This window comes from Notechis scutatus, chromosome 2 (assembly GCF_049901735.1).
Source record: "Notechis scutatus isolate UNSWTSFEM ecotype Mainland chromosome 2, rNotScu1.2, whole genome shotgun sequence".
In the NCBI taxonomy this organism is placed as follows: Eukaryota; Metazoa; Chordata; class Lepidosauria; order Squamata; family Elapidae; genus Notechis; species Notechis scutatus.
The window spans coordinates 151681626-151708585 of NC_142010.1; the positions used below are offsets into that span (position 1 = coordinate 151681626).

Sequence of the window (26960 nt, forward strand, 5' to 3'; positions counted from 1 at the left end):
CATCCATCTTAGAGTGTAAGTCCGTCAGCCAGATTTTCTTCCAAGCATCTATACACAAGATCCAGATTCATGAATTTGTATGAGGCATGCATATCAAAGTCACATATTGTATGTTTTTATCACATCTATATACTCTATTTATGTTTGCAGTATTTTTATTTCAGCTTTCTTTCCCTGAAATGGTATCCTACAGCTATTTGTCCTACAATCCTCATCTCAGCCATTGTGGTCATAATTAGGTTGGATATGAATTTTAGCCTGCATATCAAGAAATCAGGGAAAGTGGCTCTATTTTATTTCCAGCTTCTAAATACTATAAGGGTTAGGCCTGATTCAAAGAACGTTCAAGTATATTCAACTTTGATTTATTTAATAAACCACAATTTGGCTAGATCAGGGGTGTCAAACTCATATCATCACAGCTTCGTCACGGGACATATCGGGACTTTTCCCCCCTTCGCTAAATCGGGCGTGGATATGGCCAGCATGTGACATCCAGCTTGTGGGCCGAGAGTTTCACAGCCCTGGGCTAGATTCATCTAAAATGCTAGCTAATGATTTGCTGGGTTTATACAATATATCCTAAGCCAAATAACTGTCAGATACAATCTGACAAAATATTGAACCGTGATCTACAAATCAATGGATTAACATGTTATTACATCCAAGGGAGGTTGAACAATTGAAACATATAGTATGAACTCTTAAACAAAACTTAATACTTTTGGTAACCTCATAATAATATGCTAGGAGAGGTGTGGTATGCAGTTTCTTCTTTCTCTAAAATGTAGTACATAACAAACATTCTTCTAAAATGTAAAGATAATAATGCAGTTGTCTCTGGTTCATGTAACACATACATTGAACAGTTAGTGCTGTTACTAAAATTCTCCAATAGGGTAAAACACTGAACCAAGGTAAGCAAAATGTTCCTTATATATACAAGTGAGACTGAACACATAACAATATGCCAGAGTTTGATGAGTATAATTGGTTACAATCATATCTGTCATATGCTATGGTTCACAAACCACAACATCTATTATGGTTCAGATATGTGAACCAGATTTAACATAAGCATATTTGCACACAAACCCAATTTGAATTAATTTACATCAAGTGCTCTCCCTTTCTAGTTGTTACTATACTATTGGTGTTGGAAGAAATATCCTTCTGGGTTCAGCTCCAAGTGGGGAAAAAGACACTGGATTCATGGAAGTTGCTTGGAAAGAAGGTAGACAGGACCACATGCCTTGGGGAGAGATGCTGAGAGTCCCTTGGTTTTATCCCCTCTGTTGGGCCCCACCTTAGTGTTTCCTGTTCTTGTGTAAGAAATGTACCCCATTGGCTGTCAGACTCCCAGGAGTGGGGGTCTTAGCTAACTTTGTAGGCTTTTTCTGGATCACATGGCTTCACCTGAATGCTGGCTGATGAAATCTTCCCAAGCCATGTGGTGAGACAAGAGGAGGCCTTTGTTATGTAGAATACTCTGGCCTAGGCCCATTAACAAAGGTGGGGGTGAGCTTCTGCTTCTGAGGTGAGTTTCTGCTTCTGATTTTCTACTTCTCTTTTTAGGGGAAATATTCTGCCTTTTTAATATTTCCTAGGATATTTCATTTTTCTAGGAGAGGGGTGGGTTTTAACTTCCAACATTGGAATGCGCAGGTTAGAAGTATTTAACATCAATTTGTGTTGGACATCTTTCATGATTACATTTATTTATTTATTATTTAATTATTTAATTTATACTGCCGCCTAATCGTCCATGTCAACTCGAGGCAGCTTACACAATGTAAAACCATATTAAAAACAAAAAATTAAAATTAAAACCAACAAAAAGAATCAAATAAATTAATAAAGTACAATAAAACAAAATCTAGAAAAAATAATAAAAAAATAAAAAATCACCTAACTCCCACCCTGACAACAGCAGATCACGCTAGCCATTTGATGGGCTCCATCCCGCTCTGGGTTCCCCAGGCCCATTGGCAAAACCAGGTCTTCAGTGCCTTCTGGAAGAGTGCTGGAGTGGGGGCCATTCTAGTCTCTGGGGGAATGATATTCCAGAGAGAGGGAGCCACCACAGAGAAGGCCCTTCTTCTGGGTCCCACCAGGTATATCTCCCTCAGGGGTGGGACCCTCAGCATTCCCTGCCTCCCCGGGAAGTGAGTAGGGCATGAGTGACTGTGAGTAGGGACTGTTGGTAACTGGTGCACAGCCCGCAGTTGCGCAAAGGCCCTCCTGACCACGACCGCCACCTGCTCTTTGAGTAGGAATCGTGAGTCCAGGAAAACCCCTAGATTACGCACGGGGTCTGTTTGGGGTAGTACCACCCCATCCAAGACTAAAGGTGGTAACTCTCCCTGAGCCAACGAACCCCAAACCCAGAGCCACCTGGTCTTGCAAGGGTTTAGTTTCAATCCCTTGCTCCCCATCCAGCCCCTAACAGCCTCCAGGCACTGTGAGAGGGAGGACACAGCAACACTGAGCTCACCATGGGCCAAGACATACAGCTGAGTATCATCAGCATATTGGTGATACCTCAGTCCATGGTGACAGTTGATCTCACCCAACGGCTTCATATAAATGTTGAACAGGAGTGGAGAGAGTACTGAGCCCTGCGGAACCCCAGTGGGCGTGGGTTGGATCTCTCCCCTCCTATCAACACTGAGAGTGGCCGCAGAGGAAGGAAGTGAACCAAGACAGCACAAGGTCTCCTGCTCCCATCCCCCAACCCACTCCCCCCCCCCCTTGAGAATCCCATGGTCAATGGTATCAAAAGCCACTGAGACGTCAAGTAAAGCAAGGATGGATGCACTACTCCCATCCTGCTCCTGCCAGAGATCATCCAAAAGTGCAACCAATGCAATTTCTGTCCCAAATCCGGCCCTGAACTCCATAGGGATCGAGATAATCCATTTCATCCAGAAACCTCTGGAGCTGCTGTGCGACCACCTTCACAACAACCTTCCCCAAAAAGGGAAGATTGGAGACAGGTCGGAAATTATCCAACTGGGTGGAGTCCAGCGATGGTTTCTTAAGAAGGCGAACCACAGCCTCCTTCAAGTGCTGGGGCACCATCCCCTCCTGTAGAGACACATCAATCACCGCCAGAGTCCACACTATTTACCTGGAAACCATTTACTATTATTTTAATAGTAAAATCTGTTTAGAAGGAAAACACCTGCACACTGCAAGTAATATTTGTTGAAGATAATGGAAGATAATGCAAAAAGGCTAAGATGACTGTATGGCACTTGATCAATCTGGTTAAACAAGTTTTTGTTAGTTTCAAAAAGCTACAAAGCTAGATTGGTCAACCAACTGGTTAGGAATGTGTTTGTACTACCAGAAATAATAGCTTCCAAGTGCCTACAACTTGCATTAATTAAAAGAGCAATGTTTCCTCCCATCTGTTACTTCAGTAGACCTTATAATGTATAACTCGTAAAATTACGTGTTCGGAATTATCATTTTAGATTATAGAAAAATATTTATCAGCTATGAAGTTGGACCAATTTTAAAAAAATCCTCAGAGATTTGAATACTTTAAAACTACCCTTCTAAAAAAGTTGCAATTCGTGCCAGGCACTTCCAAGGCTACCGTTTAATTTTACATAGATATAACTTGATAAAAGTTAGTTTAAGTGAAATTTATATTCCTGGCGCCTTCCTAAGCATGCGTGTGCAATTTTTTTTTTAAGCACCAACGGATGAGTGGGCTGACTCTGCCTTCTTCCAGGATTGGTTGATTTATTTATCGGCAGACTTTCAGCAATTCGCCTACAACAGCCTTGGGGACTTTTTGGGTGATCTCCCCCAGCAGAACGAACGTTCGAGACAGCTTCTCGCGCTTCACGCTGCGAAGAACTTTCACACCTGCGCACTGCAAAGGAGGGGGGACGCGCGCACGCGCCCGAGGAGACAACCCTCCACCGCTAGAGGGCGTCAGCGGCAAGCCGGTCTTCCGTTTGGAAACAAGTGTTTTTATCGTTTCTTCCTTTATCAAGGTTTCGCGAGAATTCCGCCGAGCGCCCGCGAAGTTATGCGAGAAGAGGGAAAAAAAACCCCTAATTTTCGAAGGAATTCCCCGAGACGCCTCCACCCGGCCTTCGACACCCCCCCCCCCGCCCCCAAAGCTCAACGCCTGTGAAATCTCGCTATAGGTTAAACGAACGCTACACGCTTCCGCAAGCTGTCACTAGATATCTCGAGATTTAGCTTCTCCGCCCCGCCCCCCCCAACGATTTTCTCAGGCACGAAAGTCTCGGCATTTCGTAGGAGGCTCTACGAAGTCTCGCGGGAGTTTTCTCTAAGTTTCCTTTCTGTTTTGCCCCTTCAGTGGAAGGCTGATGAAACGTTCAGGATTTAACCAGGTTGACAATTTCTCACGTGATGTAATTTTCAAAAACTCATGAGAATTTTGCAACAAGCAGAAATGAAAAAGACACCCGGAAAACACCATGACTGAAACTCTCGCATTGTTCCGTTGATTCTCGCGAGAAGCAAATCTGCCTTGACTCTCGCGGTATTCATCACGAGAAAGAGTTACTCGCTGGATTGTTTATTCCGAGCGCGGAACTCCGGTGCGTGATTGCAATGGCCCTTCCAATATTCTGCCTGAGGAAAAAAGCTCCCCGGAGATGAATGCCATTGCAGGCGCTATCGCCGTTCTCTTCTGGTTTGTTCTTCTCGCGGGAAGTGGCTGCCTGAGACAACGTCTCGCGAGATTTTCGCTTCCTCATGACTTCCCTCCCTCCCTCCCTCCCTCCCCGCTCCTCCAGTTCTCGTCTGATCTTATCTCAATTATCGCGTCTTTTCTTCGCCTCCCCTACCAGGTGGTGAGTTCTCGCGTGATTTAACTGGGGCTGAGGCTCAGGGACTGCTGTTAAGATGGCGGCGGCAGGAGGCAACGGGGTACGGCATTGACACCCCCTCCATTTCTTTCCCGGAGCAGGTATCTGTGCAAGCCGGGCTGGAGGGGCGCGAGGGATCCACCAAGATGGGGGGCCACTTGAGGCTGTAGCCGGAGGGAAGAGGGAAGTGGGGTGAGAAAAGGGATGTTTGCTGAGGCGGGACAATGGGCCCTCGCTTTCCCCTGGAGATGAAGCGGGGGGGAGGGGGGGGGGTGATTGAAGTCGGGAAGTGCTGGCGTTGCCTTAGGTCATCCTTCGGGTGAGAATTGGTTACAATTCGCGAAGTGCTTCGCCTCTGTTCCTTCGGGGGTAGGACTTTCCCCTTAACAGCTCACTCGCACATCACCCGCAAAAAGAGGCACGTGAGTCCCGGATAGGGGTCTTGATAGACTTCTCCCCCCCCCCCCAAAAAAAAACCCCTCTCCTTTTAGGGAAACGCGACGCCCTCGACTAAGAAGCTAGGCGGCCAACGCGTTAGCCTTGCGAGCCCAGCCCGCCTACTTCGTTCAGGGTCCCACCTCGACCCAGGCAAATGAGTTAACCGTATATATGTGTGTGTGTGTGTGTGTGTATGTATGTATGTATGTATGTATGTAGAGAGAGAGGGAGAGAGAGAGGGTAATACCATGGATTGAAACCATTGCGCTATTTTATGTCAGTCTATTGCAGTGGGGTCGTGAAAGCTGAGGCTTCTGTTGGTTTGGGGGAGACTATTGGGAGCTATTCTTACATTGGTATGGATACATGTTTTTAATCTATATAGTTATAGTTAATATTGGTAGTTTTCTTAGAGTCTGGTTTCACAGGCCTTAGGTTTGTTTTTTTTTTCTGAATTAGCTTTTCCTCAAAGGGTGTAGAATTACGTTTTCTTGGTATTTTGTGGGGGGATGTATGTAGTAAAAGGATGCCTTTGTGTATAGGCCTGCTATGAAATACCTCTGTATCTTTGTTGTAAATATCTCTCCAAATTGATTCTAAAGTGATTTTTGGAACCTGATCTTTCCTTCTTAATAGATCATGGTATACTTGGTTTATTCTAAATAGCCAACTCAAACATTTCTTGGGTAACCCATCATTGTAAATTTCTCTGTCTTTTTGTAAGGTATGTTAGAGAACTATGTTCCAAATAGGTTACATATGTATGCTCTTCTAATTCTTCAGTTAGAGAAAACCAAAGCTGAACAACTTTTATGCTGTGGTTGTAGCATATTAAAATGAAAAACAAGGTGGGAAAATGCACCATTAAGTTACTGGCACTTTTCTTCGCTAGATTTTTTTTTTTTGCATACATGGCTGTTTAATTACTCATTTTTGCTGGGATATTTAAGTAAATTTATTTCTCCAAAGTCTGGCTTTTTAGATTAAAGACAAGAATGAAAAGAGTTGATAAACTTAATTTCTTAAAAATATTACCTTAGTATTGTAGAAGTAAATATTCTGAAAGCTTGTTTTGGCATTTTTGTTAGGTCTTCATTGTATAAAATCTTGTTGGGTACAAGAAATCATGAAGCAATGTGCTGAGTCTAGCGTTAGTCTGCCCTGTTTGTGTTGGCTAGAAGAATGTAGGATGCTTATTCTGTATTTGATGGTAAACAAAATAATTACACATGAGATGATTGCCATGATTTATGAGCTACTTAGTGAACTCAACAGGACTTTAGAGCCAGTGTTTTGTAGTGGTCAAGATACTGGAGTAGATAGAAGTGGAGAGACCCAGGTTCTAGGGATTCTCAGCCATGGAGGTTCATAGACTCATCTCTGTCTACCTGATAGGATTGTTGTGGGGAAAAATAAGAGGAAGAGTTTTAGCTTCTGTACATAGGTAAGATGTTAGTGTATTAAATATCTTGATTATATTGTGAAACATAATTTAGAACTGGCATCTAAAAGGAATTTAATAGCTAAGAGGATAGGTTGAGAAAGACAAATCATTAGTAGCTAAAATGAAAATCTTTTTAGAAAATACCTGTTCTTTAAACATAATATGCATGAAACCAGAATTTATATATCTATATTTATTGCAGGCCTTGAATAATCTGACATAAGTGGATTAGACTGACTGAGAAACCAGGAAGTATTACCTTGGTCTGGCTACGGTAAGGCAAAGGTGGCAGAGAAGTGACTTGAATATCAGAACAGGCCAAGTATGGATTGGCTGTGATTCCAGGTTAGTACAGAAGTTTCTATTGGACAATGCTTGTTTTCCTTCAAAACAATGATTCCATGAAATATTTTAAAGTTATTAATTGATTTTCAGGCAATGACTCTTGGTTAAGTGTTTTTGACCCTTACCTGTTTGTGTGCATTTGTCACTGTTTATTTCTTGTGTGAATTGGGGTGGGTGGGAGAAAGGTGAGGGATGGCTTCCTATAGCAAAGTATAACAGATGGGCAGTTTTCATAATTCCTGACCATTAGGTCTTGGCATCTGAAGTACTAAGACTGTTTGCTGTAAATGAGTTTGTTGTTGTTTTTTTGCTACATCAATAGGCCATGTACAGCATTAGGGCCTGGATATCTGTGAAACTGTTTGTCTCAAATTGTTTCTTCCTGCCTGGTAAATTCCAGTAGAATGGGTATATTCCAGGTCCCCTCCATTAAGCATTGCCATCTCATGGGACCTAGGAAGAGTGCCTTTTCTGTTATGGCTCCCCAGCCTTTGGAACAGCATCCTTCTAGGGATAAGGATGGTGTTCTCTGTCCTGGTGTTCTGGAAAGCTTTGAAAAGTTGGCTTTGGTCCCAGGCCTGCAGTTGATGCTCATATGTTCAATGGCCCTTATTTGACTCTATTGGATTATTTTAGTCTGGGTAATGTTGATTCGATGTCTTTAACTTTCATTAGTTTTGTATGCCATCCAGAGTCCACTAGAGTTGAGCAGTTAGTATATAATAGAGGTTATCATCGTATATCAATCTTTAGATTTCTAAATTCTGTAGGATACTGGCTAGTATATAAAGGTCTTCATTTGTATCTTGACTATGGCACAAAAATCTTGACTAATACCATTAAGAAATTAGTGTTGTATTTGAATTTTAAATCTTGTATCTCTTATTTAATATTTACAATATTGAGGAAGTGATAATGAATTTTCCCTGTCCCTGTTTGGAAATACTGGGTTATAATTGTATTTGATTTTTTAAATAAGCTACTTGAAAACAATAGTTGGATTTTTGAAACTTTGCAATTGGGTTTTCCTGGTCTTTTTATGTATTTAACCAATCTCATTTCCACTAAATTGATATACATATGCAAAACATTACATCCAACTAATGTTTTCCATGCTCCATCTTTCAAGAGTTACATGTATTAATCCCCTTATGATGCTTAAGACATCTGAGAATCAAGGTATTAATACTTTAAGAATATGACTGCTTTGTTGGATCAGTTCAGGGCTAATTGTATATTGTGAATAGAGATAAGTCATATGCCAATGGATTGCACCATGTGAAGATTATGTCATTTTTTATATATTTGTTACATTTCCTCACTGATTTGTTATAATAATTAATCTCTCTTTCCTGGAATAGACATATTGACTTCACTAGAAGGTATTTTTATATCATATATTGTAAAATATATTTTGTTACTTTGCAGTAGTAATCATAGCATAATGTATGCTTAAATATTAAAAGTGTTGTGTAGTTTCCATATGAATGCTAATAGAGAAGCAAGGGTAGAAGTTTAGACAAGGCCACTTGATTTTGTAGTTTATAGAGATGCCCATCTCACATATATGATTGAGCTATGTACAAAACTAAAAAGATAAAAAATAATGCAAGAAAATCACAAAAACCATATTAAAAATAATTTAAATATATAAAAAGAATAGGAACCACTAAAAGCTATTTTAAAAAGCCATGATATGTGGTAGAGTTCAGTTTCCATAGCAATATTGCCATTATCCATGCTCCATACCCACATTGCTGGCCAGATGGCAGAGCCATGGTTTTTTTGGCCCTTCCAGAAGGCCAGAAAGGTCAAGGGGGAATTATCTTCCAAAGGGTGGGTGCCACAGCAGAAAAGGTTCTCTTCCTGAGTCCCGTCAGATGACATTTTTTTTTCATGGACTAGGACCTACAACATACTCTTGCTGGACCAATGTGACGGATGGGATTGGACAGGGGCAGTATCTCAAAATAATAGTAAATTTCTGAGCTCATTGATAAAAGTATGATACAAACCACACTTTCATAATTCAATTTTAGGTACCTTATAAAGTACAAATATATTCATCAAAAGATGTGTAGAACATTCCTATTTTACTAAATGGAACATTTTTATAATTTTGCATCTTATCAGTAATCAATCAGCCCCAATTTATTAAACTGAAGAGAAAATAATAAAAACTGTAATTACTTTAACATAATATGTTTCTTTTTTCAGCATTTGATTCTCTTACATAAAATTAACATATATGACCACCCTTGAGGTACTCCTCATTTGCAGTGTATGAACAGGAGCTCAATGAAAACTCAGCTCTATATATGATAACCTAAATTTCTGAGCTGTAGCTATCAGTTCACTTAGGGCTACACACTACATCATTTAACTTGTTTGTCCATTTCACCTTAGGATATGCTCAGCTGGGTATAATGCTATTCAAGAGTGTTCAGAGATGGTTTATTTGATCACCTATAAGCATTAAAACAAACATGCCTTTAGTGATGTGGAATTCAGTTTTGTATCTTGAATAATAAATTTATTAAAATGAATAGATATTTCACCACTGCAAAACAGTAACACCTTCTGTCTCAATTTTACTCCTGTAACTTTAAAAAGATAGTTTTCCTTCCTGTTTATCTGACAGATATGTAATCTGTATAGACCCTTAATAACTGCTTACAAATCTTGAATATTTTGCCTCATACTTTTCATGCAATAAATTTGCCATATTTCAAGCTAGCAATATGCTACATAGTGTGGGATACTTTATCTTGTGTTCCTAAAATAGCATGCTAACTTCCGTGAGTTCCCATCTATAATACAATGACATTTTAAAAAAAATTCAAAGCTTAATGCTTCTTCCTCACTTCCTATTACAAAATATTTTAATAGAAATAATATCCAATGCAGGAAGCAGCATTTCTACTGTGAATATAAATATCAGTCTTTCTATAATTTCAGGGTGAGGAAATTAATTTGGCTTTTGTATATTTAATGAATCCTGCATTCAAGTAAACTACATAAATGGTTATTTAGCTTGTAAATATCACTGTTAGAGGCAATCCTACTCTCTTACTCTAAGACTTTTAATTTGATGTGTCATAACAGTAGAGTTGCTAAAACCTGATATACTTGTTGACCAACTTAACACATTTGGTTGTCTGAGTGACTTGCAAACTCACAAACAAATGTTCAGAGTGAGAAGATTAGCTCAGACAACTCTTTGAAGTACCCTTATAATAAATTCACCATTTTCCATTGTTCTTATATGGTTTTAAGATTAAGATGGCCATTTATTGGAATGTTTGAGAGTATGTTATCCTAAAGTGAGCACAACCTCTTCATTTACAGAACAAATTTCAAAATCGGTTGAAGCATGTAAGAACATCTAGCCACTCAGAATTAACATTACTGTTATGCTATCCTGTACAGTCATATTTAAACAGCTTGAGATTGATTTCAGAGATAATTTCCGTTTGGGGAAGTTTGCACCTTGCAATAATCAGTATGGTTTCTTTCCTTATTTGAGCTCATTTCCTTCCATTTTGTTCAAAGGAAGGGAATTTTTAATAATTACTTAAAGGCATACTTTGAATTGAAGAATAATGACATGTACTATCTCCAAAACACATCCCTATTGAACTTCTGAATACTAACTGTTATAGTCATCTTTAAGTTTACTAACTTTGAACCCAATCACTACTGTAAAACATTTTTTTAACTGAAGGCCACTGAAACACTTTTCTTGCAAGATCATAGAATGTTAGTTAAAGCTTAGGAATAATTTGGGTTTCCTGTTTGTCTTTTTATGTGCTTTGACTTTGTAGATGGCTTCTGATTTTTATATTGTACTTGCTACCTTCTATACTTGCTATTCTTTTAGAATATTGCAATATTGTAGGTTTTGTATGATCTGCCCAGAAGATTGCTGAAGTTTCAATTCGTCCAAAATGCAGCTCCTAGTTATAGACTGGCTGTGATTTGGTTTACTGAAGTTTACAGAATTTTATAGGTTTCTGGGCTGTTTCTGAGAGCAGTTCAGGGTAGTTGTTAGGGTTTGGGAATTAACCCCTAGCAGAGTATTGCAGCAGTAGTCAAGCCAGGCAACCAAAGGAGAGCGGAAGGGCCCCAGAGTATACACACACTGAACACAAACACTGTTTGTAGTTTAAATAGTTTTTAATCCAGTTAGAGTTTAAGCATTGTCATTCAGTCCATTAAGTCATTCACAGTATTTCCATCCAGTAAGACTCACTAGTATAGTCCAAGTTAAGAGTCCTTGCAATATCTTTATCAGCCGATAAAGATATTTTCTCCTCCTCGGTTTCACTCTCCAGAGAAACAAACGCTGGATATTCAGCAAACAGTAGCAAACAGTAACAGTTCAGTCACAGGCACTCACAGTCAGTAATCACAGTTAGTCGCAGTAGCACACAGTTACAGTAAGCACACAGTTACAGCCAGTAAGCTTTCCAGCTTCTAATGCTTCCTTATATTGTAACTTCTAACCGCACCCTTAATCGGCTAATTGCCTGCTGCATTGTGCTTAAAGTGATAAGCACTTAAACCATGATATCTAAGTTTTATATATTTATTCACCCAAACCATATTTGGTATCAATGTTATACCTAACAGTAGTACTTTTGACACTTTACATGACTTGAGATCTGGTACATGAAGAATCTTGCCTGTATGTTGAAATAGTTCTCAGAAGTCCTCCTAAAATGACCCTTGCCACCTAAAATAATAACTATTAATTGTGGAGAAAATCGATGGATATAATATTTTGAGGTCTGTATTTCCAATCTCCTGTATGGAGAATTAGTGCAGGGAAATCACCCTAGAGGGAGACCACAGCTGTGATATAAGGATATCTGCAAGAGGGATCTAAAGGCTTGGGAATGGACATCAACAGCTGGGAAACTTTGACCTCTGATCGTTCAGCTAGGAGGCTAAAGACCAGCATGGCCTTCTCCAATTCGAATAGACACTGGTTCGGCAGGCTGAGGCAAAGAGGCAGTCCCGGGACCAGCGAAATCCGGGGGGGGGGTGGGGGGTGGACAGGAGACAGACTGTATGTGTCCTCAGTGTGGAAGGGATTGCCATTCTCGAATTGGCTTTTTTAGCCACACTAGATGCTGTTTTAGGACCTCTTTTCAGAGCACGATACCATAGTCTTGAGACTGAAAGATGCCAATTCAATTCAATTTCCAATCTGATCCCTTCCAGATGTTTTAGGAATACTGTACATTCCTAAAATTCCCTACCAATCATTCCTCTAAATCGTATTCAATCTATAATTTTATAAACTCAAAATTCACAAAAGAGCTGTATATGGTGGCAAAATCAGAGGAATGTAACAAAAAAATCCAGTCAAAATTATATAGTATATATCTACTTGGAATTAAACCTCTTTAAATGTAGTTGAATATTCAGGTAAACTGTGTGTTATACAACTTTAAAATACATAAATACTATAAATATTAATCAGTATATGCCTCTTCAATATTCAGGCAATTTGCAGATGTGCATAGGTCATACACTTAAAGGAATGTCTTTGTGTGTTTCTCCAAGCATTGTAGAGATATTTGTATTGTAATTGTATTTGCATGAAGAACCTGATGTTTGGTAGTGGTTTGGCCTGAAAAATTCCCACCTTTCAGGAATGATAATTCCACAGTAATTCTAACTTTTTGAGTTAAAAAGGTACAGATTCATCTAATTGGCATTATTTAAAAACTCATTTGTAGATTAATAGAGTACTTATTTTTCAAACACAGTCTGTTCTGAAAGTCCACGTGGTTTCCATAGTTCTCTTCAAAGAACACAGCAACCCCTAGAAGACAACTTGTCCATTTATCCATTAGTTACTCAATGTGTTTTAGGCTGCACTCATGTAGGGCAGTACTAATACTCTGGAAGCCTAGTTAGTTCTCAGCATAGTTGAATGTACTGCCAGGTCTTTTGCAATGTATTTAGTTTCTATTTAAGGATTCCTTGGAAAGAAGAACAAATCTAAAAAGTGACTGCTGAAAGTAGAAATCTTTGAAATGGCAAGAGTTTTTTAATATTCTAATTCTATAGAATTTAAAGAATCCATAATTTGAATACATATCAGTTCATTTGAATAAACATCTTGTTCAAATAAGCAAGCTGCTTATGTTAAACATTTACACTTCTGGATGCTTCATATGATTGTACTCTGTTCATGAAGAATAGTGTAGCACATGGTAAATAAATTTAGCCTCTTAGTATTCTGCTGTTAAATCTTTATAACTGTTACTACTATTTGCTTCTGTAACTGAGCTACTACAGTGAAGATGTTAAAGTGCTGGAAGCATATTTTCCATCTTACAGTTGTGACTTGGTACCTGTCAACAATATTTATGGGGATTTGATGTGTCATGTTTGCAAAAATGAAATTTAAACACTAAATAGTTATAGTGACTAAGCAGTTCACTTTATATATGCCTAAGGGAATATGTCAAGACACACTGGTACTCTGGGATTTCCAGTGTTGATGCTGTATCCTTTATTTGACTAGTTTTGACCCTTCAAGGATGAAAGTGTGATTTTGATTCCCCCCCCCCATTTAGATAGATAAATGTTAAAATATGAAGAAACAACTTGGGAGTTATTTCTCTTGAGATATAAGGAGTTAATGGATGTATTCAATTTAATATGAAAGTTTGTATTTTGTCTATTCTTCCTGGAATTATCCAATCTTATTCAATGAAATGAATAATATTCAATGCCTAGTTTTTCAACTTCAGTGAGTTTCCAATACTGGGAGAGAATTCAGTGTAACTTCCCAACTGCTCCATGGCGTTTGGATAGTCTTTTGGAAGAGATTAAAGGCTGTTAATAAGTTGAACAGCATTGTTCCCCCAATACATCACTTTGTCAGTTGTTAATACTAATGTAGCTGGAAAGTAGAATAGAAAGGATTTAATTCTATTTGAAAGAAAACTAAAATGTTTAGGCATGAAGTGAAGCCTCCATTACTAAATAGTAAAGTATTGGAACCATGCCTGTTTGTAGATGAGGAGATGGAATTTGGTGAGCCACTCACTCAAGGCAATATGTCTTGGTAAAAAAGTGACAGAATAGATTTCAAACATGGAATGGAAGCCATCTTTTCCAGCATGATATTTGTTATGTTGGACTTTAAGCATGGTGGCTTTGATACCAAGAGTGCTGTAACTTATCTGGAGAGAACTAATTGGGGAAGCTGCTGAAAAGCATTAATTTAATACTTCTAGCTTGTTCCAGAGTGATAAATAGCCTGCAGTTTAGGATGTTAATTGGGACAGGTTGGGGAGAGAAGGGATAGTAATTAGATCAAAGTTCACATTAAATATAACTAGCAGATATCTGGTTAATCTGTCTCAGAATTCTTGTTATCAGCAAAAGGGATTACAAATCAATAGAAACATTTACTTAGTTATACTGAGGTAGATAATAAAATATGTTGTGTTACAGAAGCACTGTTTATTTGCTCTGGAGGCTTCAAGTATGAGAAATATCTATTCATCTAAATTTTGGAGCAAATGGATTAAAGAGGAGAATGAAAGAAGAGAGCTGTTTCTCGATGGTGCTGATATTCTGCTTTCTAGTTGCATGTGAATTTATGGCAACCACTTTGGTCTGAATCATTAGGGATAGCCTTTTCCAGAATCATTTTTCTCTAATTTGGTATTTATAGATTATACATAATTGTTTCATTTCATAATTAATGAATCAATTCACAGAACTCGAATATCAGAATGTAGAGCATTCATTTCATAATTAATGAAATGAATGCTCTACATTCTGATTCGAGATCTGTGAATTGTTATGCAGCAGGTAGGTTGTTAGAAACTCACCTGTGAGAATTTTCTGGTGCAGATATGTCCTAAGAATCCTTGCAAAGGGGAGTCCTCACTATGCAGTTCTAATTAACCTTTTCTGCTGTTGTATTGCTAACTGATGAAATTACTTTATCATATGTATTCAATTTACCATTCACTTGCCCTATGTTATCTGGCAAAATGGCACAGGTTGTGTGAAACTAATACATAATTGTGACTAAATCACTGTTTTAAAAACATGTTTTGGTGAGCCCCTCAGAAACCTATTGCATCTTTACATTCTGGACTTTTCCTTTCCTAAAATTGCATCTATGTTTCTTTTTTTTAAATACATTTCTTTTTATTTTTAAATATACATATATTGAATACATGAATAGTGTGGCATCTGGGTATTGTTAGTTTTGATACCAAATAGCAATATTAATAATGTTAGATACATTAATCATATTCATACCACTATAATAATATAAATATTAACATTGCATCTATTTTTCAATGGGACTCATCTGTAATACTTTCTCCAATCTGAAGGACAGTTCCCAAATCAGGTTCCTTTTCTCTTTATGTTGTAAATATTTAGTAATGCAGTATCTAGAGTCCATCATGCAGCAACTGACAAATAGATTAAAAGAAAAATCCAACAGATCACAGTTCTGTAGTAATAAATTTCAGTTCAAGACTCACCTTACCCATGAAAGCCAGTGAAATGACTCTGGGCCAGTCATTCTCTCACAGGGTGGGGAAAATAGAAGGAGGACAGTGTGCTAGATATGTGCACCACCTTGAGTTATTTGTAAAAGTAGTAAAGGCGGGATACAAATAAATAAATTCCCACAGGCGTTTGAGTTTTACAGCTTAGAGTTTATTTAAAAACTCAAGGGATTTGAACAAAAGGAAATATTTTCATGCATAGCTTGTATAAAAGAATGCTACATATAATTAGTGTTAGAATTTGGGCACACACTGACAAAAATTAAAATGTAGCACATTTATACCTAAAACATTTACCTGTTTGTTAAATATAATCTGAATCCTAAAACAGAGTTTTATATTGCTTTTCCCAAACCTTTCCTGGCCTCCAGGAGTAATTCTAGCCACTTATCAAAACTATTAGAAGATAATGTAGCTTTGTTCAGTCCCAACAACTTCTTTCTTTTAAAATATTCTTGTTTTCAGGAGTGGGTGGGGCTGAAGAGTATGCTTTTGCTTTATGTGATAGAAGTCATACCTCCCCAAAGACTGATGCAAATTCGTGAGCACAGGGGTAATGAGCACTTGGGAATGTCTCACCTGAATCACAAGGTCAACCAACATATCCTGCTTAACTTGCAGCTTATGTATATCACTCTTTAAATTTTCTGAAGAGGTACATATGAAATGTATGGTGGCCATCCTTTAACTTACAGGCTGTGGTTAGGCTCTCAGCCCCCCCCCTTTTTTTTTTTGCATCTTCTAAGCCACCCAAAATTCACTTAAAATGCAGTAGGAAACAATGAGTAGTGGAACAGTTTTGAGGGGCAGCTCAAATAAAATAGGTATTTTAGTTCTAATAGGCTTTAGGGTGTTTTTTTTTTTAAGATCCACTCTTAACAACTATATAGCATTGTAATACTCCAGAGGTCCTTAGCAACTTGAATAAATTTTAGGATATAAGGCTGCTGAAATGTGATACTATATGTTGCAGATTTGCATTGTAATGCCTGTAACCTGAACAATGATAATAAAAACTTGCTATCACCACTGCAGATTGGATGTTGCTTATTTTGCCTGAATGAGCAAAGAAGATTGCAATCATGAATGACAAGTCTGCACATACTGCAGACCTGCAGGCTAATCTTGCCTGACCTACCTTAGGTCAGCTTGTTCATCTTTCTAGTATGATAACATGGTGTTTAAAGTCAGGAAATGAGATCTCCTTTGGAAGGTAGGCCAGAACTCTTTAGAAGGATAAGAATTCATTTAAAATCTCCCAGCCAAGAATGAAAGGGTCATATAAACTTAGACACTCCTGTTACTGGAAAGAAGCCAGTTTCTTTCTGCAAATTTTTGTTATGGGAGTTTGTGAGATTATTTTTAACTCCTGATGCAAGTAACTGTTGGATCAGAATATAACCACTTTCTCTGCTTTTACTCTGGGATGTAATAACTGTATAAAGCTCACTTATTGCTGAGCACCACTTTTGCTCATAATAAGTATCCAGTTAATGAATATTGGTGAGGTATATGTGTATATGCTGGAAAAAGAATGTCAAATCTGTTTCTCATAGTTATTTTTCATCTAGATAATGACACAGCCTGCTTTTTTTTCTAGGTGGTTTTCTAATATGGGTATCCAGAAAGACTGATATGTCAAAACAGAACCTATATCCTGGGAAAAGCATAATTTATCTTATTATTTTAAATAATAAATTCTGCAGTAAGAAGTGCTGCAGTGAAAAGTGCTGCAGTTGTGTTGTACTGTTTATAAGCAAATGATTAGTATAGCAATTTGCTAATCTGTAAAAAAAGATGATTTGGGTGGGAAGACAGGAATTGAAGTTTTAAACTGTTGGCAGAGGGTGCTTTTGAACAAAGCTGGAAATTCATGAAATGGTTGTGAGGCAACAGTGGGGTGAGAGTTGGTTTTCCAATTGATTAGAAAATTAGTAGTCATTTCTTGTGCAGCCTGCAGGTGCTGACTGGCCTACCACCTTAAAAAAAGACAGACTTTATTTTCCTTATATTGAAACAGCAGAAGAAATAGAAGAATGTTAATTGCTTTGATGTGCCTACATATACATTCCTTACCTGCAAGTCAAATGCTTGCCTAAATTCTTGTGTTAAACTCTTTTTTTCCTAGTAACTTAGAAACTCCCTTTGAGGCATTGTTTATCTCCACTTGTAATGCCCATCTGGCAGTTAAGTATTTTTTATAAGGAATTCTGACCACTTTTCCAGCTGAAGAGCAAGATATAAATACAGGTAGTCCTCAATTTACAACAGTTCACTTAGTGACTGTTTGAAGTTACAACGACACTGAAAAAGTGACTTATGACCATTTTTCACACTTATGACCATTGCAGCATCCCTATTGTCATGTGAATAAAATTCAGATGCTTGGTAATTGACTCATGTTTATGACTGTTGAAATATCTATCCCAGACCCATGTGATCACCTTTTACGACCTTCTGACAAGCAAATTCAATGGGAAATCCGATTCACTTACTGTGTTAACTAATTTAACAACTGCAGTGATTCACTTAACAAATGTGCTAAGAAAAGTCGTAAAATGGCAAAACTCACTTTACAAATTTCTCACTTAACATAAATTTTGGGCTCAATTGTGGTCGTAAGTTCAGGACTACCTGCATTTTAGGCAATAATACATGGTACCTTTTGAATTTGCTTACATATTAGACAATCCATATATAAAAACAAAACCTATGTAGTAGTTTACTTTATTGTCATTGCACCTCATACAACGAAATCAAACACCATCTTCAGTGCACATCATGACCATGAAAATAAACACAAACACACATCCTTCACCTTTCACACATTGAACTGAAAACTCCTGACACCGCATCAACACTGCACTATACAGCAGAATTCAAAAGAGCTACTGCCCTGGGATAGAAGCTGTTTTTCAGCCTATTTGTCCTTGTTTTTATTATTCTGTACCATCTGCCAGATGGTAATAGTTCAAAAAAAGGGTTCCCAGGATGAGATGGATCTTTGAGAATGTTTTGAACTTTCTTAAGGCAGTGGGAGCTATAAAGCTCTTCCAAAGAGGGGAGAGGGCAACCAATGATCTTCTGGGCAATGACATTAACCCTCTGGAGTGCTTTCCTATCTGCCACTGTGCAATTGGCAAACCATACAGAGGTGCAGTATGTTAAAATGCTCTCTATGGTGCAGCGGTAGAAGGTCATCAGCAGTTTCTCATTCAGTTGTTTTCTGAGAAGCCTCAGCTAGTATAATCTCTGTTGGGCCCTTTTGACCAGGGCTGCAATGTGGGCACCCCAGGTCAGGTCCTCTTTTAGGGTAACACCCAGAAACTTAAAACTGGCCACTTGCTCCACTCGGTCTCCATTGATAAGCAAGGGCTGGATGTCTGATCTGTTCCTTCTGTAATCCACTATAAGCTCCTTGGTCTTATTGGTGTTGAGGACCAAGTTATTGTCTCCACACCACGAAAGCAACTGGTCCACCTCATCTCGGTAGGCAGACTCATCCCCTCCCGGAGATAAGTCCCACCACTGTTGTATCATCTGCAAATTTAGCAACAGTATTACTAGCGTGAGTGGGAATGCAGTCATGCACATAAAGAGTATAAAGGGATTCAATACACAACCCTGTGGTGTACCAGTATTAAGAATAAGGGCTGAAGAGGTATGAAATCCATAATCCAAAGAAATCCATAATCCAAAGGCAGATTGAATTAGAAAGCCCAAGGTCCAGAAGTTTAGACACTAGTCTATGTCAGGGGTCCCCAACCACCAGGCCGCGGACCGGTACCGGTCCGTGGAGCACTCTGTACCGGGCCGCAAAGAAAAAAAATATAAAAAAAATATGGCGGCTTTCTTTGCCTTCGGTGAATGCTGCTGGGATCAGGGATCAAGGACACAAATGAAAGAAGGGGAGGGAGGAAGCAACCAAAGCCTGTCCTGCTCTCCGGCTCAGCGGCTTCGGTTTCCTCCCGCCTCGTTCCTCTCTCAGTCGCTCTCTCGCTCCTCCACCAGCCCAGGAAGAAACTGCTTCAAAGAAGCCGGGGGTGTGTGGCTTTTCCTGTCGCCACAGCTCCTCCGAAGCGCCCGTTCACCCCCACCCCGCCCGGCCGCACGCGGTTCAATCCAGTGCCCCGTTCTGCCTGCCTGCCTGCCTTGGTTTCTGGTTGATTCGGAGAAGCTTCGGCTGATAAAAAGAGGCGAATAGTTATTATTCTCAGCCGAAGCTGCTCCCAAACAACCAGAAACCAAGGCAGGCAGGCAGAACGGAGCACTGGATTGAACCGCGGGCAGGTGGGGTGGGGTGAACGGGCGCTTCGGAGGAGGTGCGGCGACAGGAAAAGCCACCCCCCCCGGCTTCTTTGAAGCAGTTTCTTCCTGGGCTGGATGTTAGAGGTCCATCGTAGCTCTGAATGATCCCTAAACAAGGACTACAGGAGCTTCCTAGGGAAAACACACTGACTAAATGCTCCTCATTCAATTCCTGTTTTCACCAAACAGAGATAAGAGAAACATCTGCATGAAATTTTGTAGCTACACAGCTGGGCAAGACCTAGAACTAGAGAGACTGCAGTCAGGTGTCTTTAATGCTAGTTGTAGGGTAAACATAAAGTTTTGGGAATGGAAAATAGAATCAATCCCCCCCGGCCGGTCCTTGAAAAAGTGTTTCTGCTTGAAACTGGTCCCTGGTACAAAAAGGTTGGGGACCACTGGTCTATGTGGAAGAATTGTGTTAAACACAGAACTAAAATCCACAAAAAGCATCCTCACATAGCCCCCCCCGCTGTTCTAGATGAGTCAGAGCAGTGTGAAGAGTGATGGCTATAGCGTCCTCTGTAGATCTATTTCTTCTGTACGCAAACTGGTGTTTATCAAATGTATGCGGAAGACCAGAAATGATGTGCCGGCAGATCAATTTCTCAAAGCACTTCATGATGATAGGAGTGAGTGCCACTGGTCTATAATCATTGATAGGGAACTTCTTTGGCAGCGGAACAATGGTGGAAGCCTTCAAACAAGATGGAATAGTGGACTGGGATGAACACCGATTGAAGATCCTGGTAAAGACTCCAGCCAACTGCTCAGCACAGTCTTTAAGCACTCGGCCAGAGATACCGGCAGCCTTTCTAGGGTCCACAGCCCTCAGAATGCTCCTCACCTCCTGTTCCTCCACAATGAGGTGGGGGCTACAATTGGCTGGTAGTTGTGTTTTATCTGTCTCTGATATCTCCACTTCAAAGCAAGCAAAGAAATGATTCAGTTCCTCAGCCAATGAAGCATCCCCCTCAGCAGGGATGACATTGGTCGGTTGATGGTTTGTAATTTGTTGAATCCCTCGCCACACCTGCCTCATGTTATTGCTATAAAAATTATCCTCAATCTTCCTCTTAATAATCAGTCTTGGCCTTCCGAATACCTTTCTTCAGATTAGCTATGGCAACACTGTATCTTGCCCCATCACCAGACCTAAAGGCCTTGGTCCTGTCACGCAAGAGGCGCTGGACTTCCTTGGTCATCCAGGGTTTCTGATTGGGATAGATCCTAATACGTTTATCCACAGTGATAGTATCTGTGCAGTGTTTGATATAGCACAGAACAGTTGCAGTGAGCACCTCTAGGTCAGGGTGGTAAAAGATGTCCCAATTTGTGTTCTCAAAATAATCCTGAAGTTGTTGGGAAGCATCTTCTGGCCAAGATTTCACTATCTTTATTGTAGGCAGAGCCAGTCTCCTAAGAGGGATGTAAGCTGGTGCTAAAAGCAGTGACATATGGTCTGATTGTCCCAAATGTGGTACCGTATTTATCGGCGTATAACACGCACAGGCGTATAACACGCATCTTCATTTTAAGAGGGAAATTTCAGGAAAAAAAATTAAATTTCTAAATAAAAACTTTGAAGCAAAATAAGGGTAGCTCAGAACTTTTTTTTTATTAATATTATTACCACTTATAAGGTAAATCAGTGGTCCCCAACCTTTTTGTACCAGGGACCGGTTTCAAGCAGAAAATTTTGCAAGGACCGGGGGAGAAGAGAAGGAGGCTTCGCTCTCTCGCTGCTCCACCATCCAAGGAAGAAACTGCTTCAAAGAAGCGGGGGGCTTTTCCTGTCGCCGCAGCTATTCCGAAGCGCCCGTTTCACCCCCACTCCCACCCGCGCGCGGCGCTTCAATCCACAGTGTCCCATTCTGCCTGCCTGCCTGCCTGCCTTAGTTTCTGGTTGTTTGGGAGCAGCTTCGGCTGAGAATAATAACTATTCGCCTCTTTTACTCAGCGAAGCTGTTCCGATTCAACCATTAACGAAGGCAGGCAGGCAGGCAGAACGAGCACTGCGGGCGGGGCGGGCGGACGGGGTGGGGGTGGGGAGAAACGGGCGCTTCAGGGAAGCTGCGGCGACAGGAAAAGCCCCCGCTTCTTTGAAGCAGTTTCTTCCTGTGCTGGTGGAGGAGCGAGAGAGCGACTGAAGACTGACCCAGAGAGAAGGACAGGCTTCGGTTGCTTCCTCCCTCCCCTTCTTTCATTTGTGTCCTTGATCCCCGATCCCAGCAGCATTCACCGAAGGCTTCTTAACATTATATCGGCGTATAACACGCATATCATTTGCCCCCTATTTTCAGGGGGGAAAAGTGTGTGTTATACGCCGATAAATACGGTAATTGTATAACATTATAGCCATGTTTGTTGTTGGTATATATTTTGTCCAATATGTTTGCTCCTCTAGTAGCACACTTAACATGCTGATAGAATTTAGGGAGCACTTCTTTTAAATCAGCTTGATTAAAGTCCCCCGCTATGATATGCACAGCATCAGGATACTTATTCTGCTGATTACTAACAACGTTATGCTATGGTAGTATTGGCATCAGGTGGGATATAGACTGCAGTAATCAAAACCACGCTGAATTCCCGTGGAAGATATATGGGTCTACATTTAAGTGTCATATACTCCAGATCCATGGAGCAGTGGCTGTCTACAGTCTTTGTATTGATACACCAGCTTTTGTTCACATAAAGGCTTAAACCTCCCCCTTTGATCTTGCCAGAATCTCTACTCCTGTCCTGCAGGTGAGCTATGTAGCCTTCCAGCTCAACAACTGCATCTGGAATGAGTGAATGAAGCCAAGTTTCTGTGATTAGCAAAACACAGCAGTTCTTGATGAATTTAGTCTTTGCAATCTGTAGCCTTAATTCATCCATTTTGTTAGTCAGGGATCTTGCATTGGTAAGAAATATACTTGGAATTGAAGGCTTGTGTGGAAACTTACTCAGCCTAAAGAAAACCCCAGTACGGCATTCTCTCTTCCTGTTCTTCTTTCTCCGCCTCTTCCTCCTTCCTACAGGGATAGTGATCCATGGCTCCCCCAGGGGCCTAGCTGCCTCCTTCGGTATGTTATGAGAATGTATAAAATCATCCGTAATAGCCTTTTCACATTTCAGTCCAATTTGTAACAAGGCTTGCCAACTATAGATGCTTCTTGCCCCACAGGATTCAATCAAGGAAAGGATCCAAAACATACACAGAATCATACACACCATACACTGAAAAAAGGAGTGGTTAGTCACAGCATCCATGTGCGCAACCATCTTGAAAAAAAATGGAGAAATGCAAGAATAGATAATTGCTGTCGTAGATGGTATGCCTTGTGATGAATGATCAGTAAGTCTCTATGAGAGTGAATAATCTCAATTGCCTTTTCAGAGATGTTTTGTGGGCAGTTCTTTAAAAAGAACATTCTGGTTTCTTGAGTACAGGTCATAGTCATGTCTCTTTATTGTAGGCCTTGATCTATGTAAAGACCAGTTACAATTATTGGTTATTTGCTTATACCCACTATGGACATTTTTTAAAAATGAGCTGCTTGTATCTTGATCCATTTCAGATCTGGTTTTGGCATAAACAATCTTGACCATTTTAATTAATATTGATAGAAAGCCTGGAGTGCATCATGTCGTGTTTCCTGAACTTTTGTGCAGTTTTTACTATGATTGGTTGTTAGACCATTCTGGATTGGAAGCCAGTGCAAAACATTTACTTACACTGTTCACTGATAATCTTATGGACCTGAAATAAAAACTTTTCAAAAAATTCAATTTTATTAAGTACAGCTAAAAGGCCTTTGAGATACATACATATGTTTGTCTGTGTACCAATTCTTAAGCGTATTTACTGATTACTCGTCCTTTCCTGCCCTTACAATGAGATGATAATTGGAGGGTTTCTTTTAATTTCTCTATATTCTGACAGAAAGGGAGAGTGGTTAAAAGCAGATTCCATTCACAATACCATCACTTTATAATCTTGTCACAAACATGTAGATAATCTAAATTAACCAAAATTAGCAGTACCTCCTAATGAATATGACAAACTTTATGCTATATTGCTTAGGATTGCCTTATCACAGTTTAATCCATTAATCCTACATAGATTTATTCTGTTAAATGAGAATTAATTCCTAGTAAATGCACACTGACATAGGAAATGATTTGGTCAATAAATGCCAAATGGGCTAGAGAAAAGGAAAAAATGCCTCTGTACTAAAGAATTGCACCATGTAATGTTACTGTGTTATAGTCCTTGCAATAAATGGAATAAAGCAAATATGTAGTCTATTGTTTAGAGTCACATACTATTTTGTGGTGAACATTGGATTTGTCTCTTACATCTGCTGCTTCTATGGATCTTTGAATTATGATGGAGCACATTTATTTCCAAAGATGAATACATTTGTTTCACTTTAGCTGGGCTCAGTTGCTGAAGTAGAAGTAGGGTTGAGAAAATCTACAAGATGGGAATGTAGAGTTCTTTCTTACCATGTGGTATATGATGCCACAGAAAAGTGGGTTTCTGAGAATTATTTCACTTTTTGGTGAAGAGCCTGTCCCCACTGCGTATTGATAGAATTGATTGCTGAAAGTGAGGACAAATGGCTACTCTCAAATGAAGGAAAACTTTAAATGGTCAAAAGCAGTCAGAAAAATAAAAACAGTCCAAGTGCCTAAAACATGAGGTAACTGTTTTCATGAGCTGGAATTGGCTGACAAAGCTTTAAAAACAGTTATAAATAGCAGGAGGCAAAGATTAGAAAGAATAAAAGGTGAAATGTAGTAGATGTATAAACAGGCCTTGATAATGCTGTTTGTGTCTTCATGTAACATTGGATATGGTAGATATTGTGATTTTCCCCCCTATAGCTATTCCCATTTCAGAGGTATTCCATCTGAGCTTTGTCAGATACTAAAAGATCATGATTGAGAAAATCAGACTTTCAGAAACTGGGGAATTAATTACAGTATTTCTTGTCCCCACAATTGGGTTAACAGAAGTATGATACCTTAATCAGCAGTAGTGATTTTTCAGGTTGAAGATATGGTACTAAAACATATGTTTCTCCAAATTGCTGAATTTGGGAAACAGCAGACTGTAATGTAAGGCTAATTAGGATTGAAATACCTATTTTGGAATGCAATGCATTTGAGGTTGGGAAAATTACAGGGGTTTGATTGTCTGGAATTTTGAATCCAGAATATCCTGGATTTTTCTTTATTGACATTTTACATTTTTATTGGCATTTTAAAAATAATTTGAATTTTGTTTACATTGTATATTTCCTTTGTATTTGTTACAAATGAGTGGGATCTTTACATTGTTTCAGTTTACAAACAAATTAGGCTTTTGTAGTGTGACTTCTATAGTTAGAAATAAAATATGGCTGTTCTCCGTTGAGCTGCTGCGAGCATCCAGATAGTGGGAGGTGCTCCAGTCTTCACTCTGACAGGCTGAGCTATAATTGAGGAACGCTCCTCCTCCTCCACGTGACTCCTCCATGCGTTCCCCCAGTTTTAGCTCAGCCTCGCAGAGACAGGCAGCTTTAACATTTCGCTCCTTGGCCGAATTGGGATTTCTCTTTAATATTGTTCAGGTTTGAATTTCTCCTTGTTTCCTCCAGTCCCTGCGCATTTGAGTTGTCTGGGATGTAGAAGGGGTCGTTTATTTTCGCCCCTCAGGGGGAGATTGGGGGGTTTAGGGCCCTTTCGCCCCCTCCACCCCCCTCACTCTGGTGCCTGCCGTTTCTAGCCGTATCGTTACTCACAGCGGCTTGTGCTAGCGTGCTGCATAGCGTGTCGTTGCGTCCTCCCCCCCACGAACGCAGGAGAGAGAGCGAGCTCTACTCTCTCAGGCCCCTCGTTCTGCCTGGTTTTCGGCAGTTTTTTGTACTGTTTTCGAGGGGTTTTCCTCCCCTCTGAGTGAGTGCTGGTTCCGGTGGCCATTTTGGGTGCGTCTCGTGGCCGGCCGCCATTTTGTTTTTTGTTTTTTTCACTTTCGTTTTTGCTGCGACGATTTGAGAGGCTTAGAACAGGACCAGCAGGCCTGTTTGAAGTTCGTTTTGGTTTTAAAGGGGTCTGTGGTTCCGTGCCCTGCTGCCCTGCCTTTAGTTCAATTGGTTGGTTACCGCAGCAACTCAGAGGTGGAGGAGAGACACCCACTTCCCATTGGTGTTGGGAGGCTGTCTCAAGAGGCCATTGCGATTCTTCCATAGACATATATTTTTCTTCTAAATTTTTACTCTTTCTTTAGATCATTTTTGCCTGGCCCCAGCGTTCATTCGATCTATTGGTTCTTTTACAGTTTATCTCTTTTTTTGAATTACCTTATGATTTAGTTTTGGCCTATTTTTGATTCCTTTTTGTTCAAAAAATAAAAAATAAAATAAAAATAAAAATAAATAAATAAATAAAATACAAATAACACAAAAATTTTTTACCAAAAGGGGGACACGGCCCAACGTTAAGGTAGCCGGCCCACAGTTAGGCCGAACTCCTAGGCGTGCCAACCGCCTTTGTATTAATATTATCTTATTCAGGATTTATTATGGCAGAAGAAAATCCCAGAGGTCCTTCTTTGAAGGCTAAGGCAAAGACACACCATCTGCGCAAGCGGACCGAGGAATCTTCCAAAGCCTCTCAAAGGGATGCCCTAAGGCGTCACAAGGCTTTGGAGAAGGAGTTTGATAGACGCTCTAGGGAATCTCAGTCTGTACCACCAGCCCCCCCTACCCCCTCTACTTCTACTCACCCTCTTCCTTTGCCAGAACAACCTTCTGTTTCTAGGCGCAGTTCTCCCGCTCGAAGCCTCCAGACCACCCGGCCTGAAGCGACTTTCACCCCAACCGCTGCAGGCTTGCATCCAGAAAACCCGTCCTCATCCATTATTCTGGACAGCATTAGAGAGTGGATGCAGCTGGCTATCAAACAAGGAATAGCAGAGGGCATGCAACAGTTGTCCAGAACAGGATCCCAAACGATGGCACCCGAGGTCGAGTCGAT

General features: G+C 39.9%; 1 protein-coding gene across 14 annotated transcripts in view; it reads left to right on the forward strand.

Annotated features, from left to right (window-relative positions):
• The first annotated feature begins 4837 nt into the window (after positions 1 to 4837).
• The window catches only part of HUWE1 (HECT, UBA and WWE domain containing E3 ubiquitin protein ligase 1), a 117769-nt gene continuing 95646 nt past the window's right edge, over positions 4838 to 26960 (forward strand). For 13 of the 14 annotated variants that reach the window (XM_026676266.2, XM_087956786.1, XM_087956783.1 and 10 more), the window contains exons 1-2: positions 4838 to 4957; positions 6941 to 7083. The gene's annotated coding sequence lies outside the window, so the exon portion shown is untranslated. Of the gene's footprint in view, positions 4958 to 6940; positions 7084 to 26960 lie in introns of those variants that run through there. The other variant, XM_087956784.1, reaches the window with a different exon arrangement.